Source organism: Gavialis gangeticus, unplaced genomic scaffold, assembly GCF_001723915.1.
Source record: "Gavialis gangeticus isolate Ggan-Ray unplaced genomic scaffold, GavGan_comp1, whole genome shotgun sequence".
Classification (NCBI taxonomy): domain Eukaryota; kingdom Metazoa; phylum Chordata; order Crocodylia; family Gavialidae; genus Gavialis; species Gavialis gangeticus.
This window is the reverse complement of record NW_017729028.1, coordinates 1,707,185-1,709,850: the sequence shown is the minus strand read 5'-3', so window position 1 is coordinate 1,709,850 and position 2,666 is coordinate 1,707,185.

Below are 2,666 nucleotides of genomic sequence, written 5' to 3'. Positions count from 1 at the left end.
AGCTGTGTTTTTCTGACCCTATAAGTACCCTACAAACAAGGAGATGTGTTTGTGTAATAGGAATTGTGGATTATAAGAAAATCCCTTAGCTTTGAATTCATAATATATAGATGCGCACATAAAAAGTATTCAACATCATTCCCTGCAGCTGTAAAAACACAGCACTCTATAAACAGGATAAAAAATCATCCTTTGTAAATACAGTCTAAGTTAGAATATAAAATATGAGCATTTTCCTCAGCTGTTTTTCAATTTTATTCTGCAATTTAAAAATATACTTATCCGGGTTGTTTTGTGTAGATATTACTCACACACTAAAAACATTCCATCATGATTAAGTCCTCCAATCTTTCATATTATAATCTTATTGTGATGAACATATTTAGTAATGACACAAATAATTATATTTCAGAAGAGTTTTAGTTATCTATGTCTAGGACTCTTAACTAGTTTTCAAAATAATTCTTCAGCAGATTACTTTCTTAATTATATATATAGGATTGAGCCATGCTGCAAGGTTTCTTCCTGATACTGAGAAGAGACTGATGTTGCTTTATAAGGGGGGAAATCCCACTGCATGTGTGAATTCTTCTACAGATGTAGATGACCCCAGATCAGGGAGCAGGATCTAGCCAAGCAGAGCAAAGCACTAAGCACACTTTGCAAAGTGCAGTTCTACAGGACACTCTTAGCCCACTGTCACATACAGGTTTTGGGGGGGGACTTTTTGTTTTTTTAAGAAGAAATGCTTGGAACTCTTCCCATGGAAAAGGCTCAGAGAATTAAGCAAAAAGAACCCCATTTCTGTATTAAAAGTGGTAAGTTGTTGTGTTTTTTTTAAATCTCCAGTGTAAAAAAGCCATTTAGTTAAACGTATAAGTTAAGGTAATAGCTATAGTACATTATTGTAAGTGAAATGACATTTGGAAGGTAGAGAACTGTGGGCAAGAAAATTCTGCATTTTTTTCATTTCATTACGTTTCACATAAACCCATATCTACTCTCAGAAATTCTCATGGGTCTTCACTAACTTTCCATCTAATATAATTTTTCTTCCTTTACTTGCTTTATTACAGTAAGTACTGTGATCTTTTAAACTGGTCTTTTCTCCAATTCTCTCTCATCCCTGCATTTAGTGAATATCACTAATTTGTCTGAAAAGTTATGTTTCCTCCCAGCCTTTTAATCACCTGGTTTTCTTACATCAAATGCCATGGAGATGGCCACAATAGTACAAAAACCTAAAAAACATTAAAAAAAAAAGGAATCTCAATACTGAGTCATCACACCCTCCCCAGCATAACTGTGTGCTTCAATTGACAGTAGATTCCACTCATCTTTCCCTCCTTCTCTTAGGCCCCTCTACACATTACAGGTATCAAAAAATTAACTGGTTAATGGTGCAATTACTTTAAGACAAGCTACATGTGCAAAGTACTTATCACAATAAAAAATCTCCAACAAGCTACAAAGTTAGACCTCAAAAATGTGTACTAGCTTTATATGTGGTTGCTATCAAGCTTTAATTTGCATGTGAGTAGGATCTTCCCTGTGGCTGGGAGCCCTGTCAGCTGACAGAGCCCCCAACTGCAGGGGTGCTCCAAGCCCAGCGTGAAACCCCCAGGCCTGGGAAATTGCAGCTGCTGTGATCCTCCAGGTCTGGGGATGCATGGGATGCCCTCAGGGCTTGGAATCTTCCAACTAAGTGGGTCCCAGCCACAGGAGCTTGCTTTTTTCCAGTGGAGGGAGAGCTTGAGATTGGACTCTCCCTGAACCAGCAATTCATGCCTCCTTCCATTCACATGTGGCATGGCAGGAATTGTAATTATGAGGATCATGCATTAGATCCCATCATGCCTTTTACCTGCACCTGTTGAGTGATGGCTAGAAAATTATATTTAGAGATTTGCTTTTAGAAATTGTCTTATAAGGTAAAATAGATATGATATTAGAACAATGGTCCAGGAGAACAGCATGGGTTAACTGGTTTCTAAAAGCCTGTTTGTGATAACGTTTCCTTCAAGGTCCACTGTGTCTGGAACCAGCAGACACCGTGTCTGAGGCCAATGGACAAACGGGCATACACAGGCTGGGAAATTGAAGACATGTACCACCCTGTTCCATAATATGAAATAAAGGACACTGCTGCATTGGCCAGGTCACAGTGACCAAGTGAAGAGCCCTTGAAGTTTTGGTGGATGGCCCAAATTAAGAAACCAGTAAATGATTAAATTAAGATGTGTGAATGTGATGGGTTTGATGGAACAAAGGAATATGCTGACAGAACAGAATGTGGACAGTATGACAACCACAGGGAGACCAGTCAACAATGCCTGGGAATGAAGAGTCATCAGAGGAGGAAAAGGATATAAAAGGAGAGATTTCAGAGCAGTAAAAGGGTCCCCCCAAAAGGGGACCACCATGGACAGAGGGCACACCATCAACCTATCTCACCCACGTCACTGGGGAGGGGTGGGTCTGAGCCTTCAACCTCCAGGCTGCTGACATCTGACATTCAAGAAAGGGTGAGGCCTGAATACTGGCCAGATGTACCTTCACTCTGTGACAGCCCTAGGACTGGTAAATATAGAATCAGAGGAGGGGTTATTGTGTTTGCTTTATTGTGTTGGTATTATTCTTATCTGCTATCACTGTGTATCAATAAA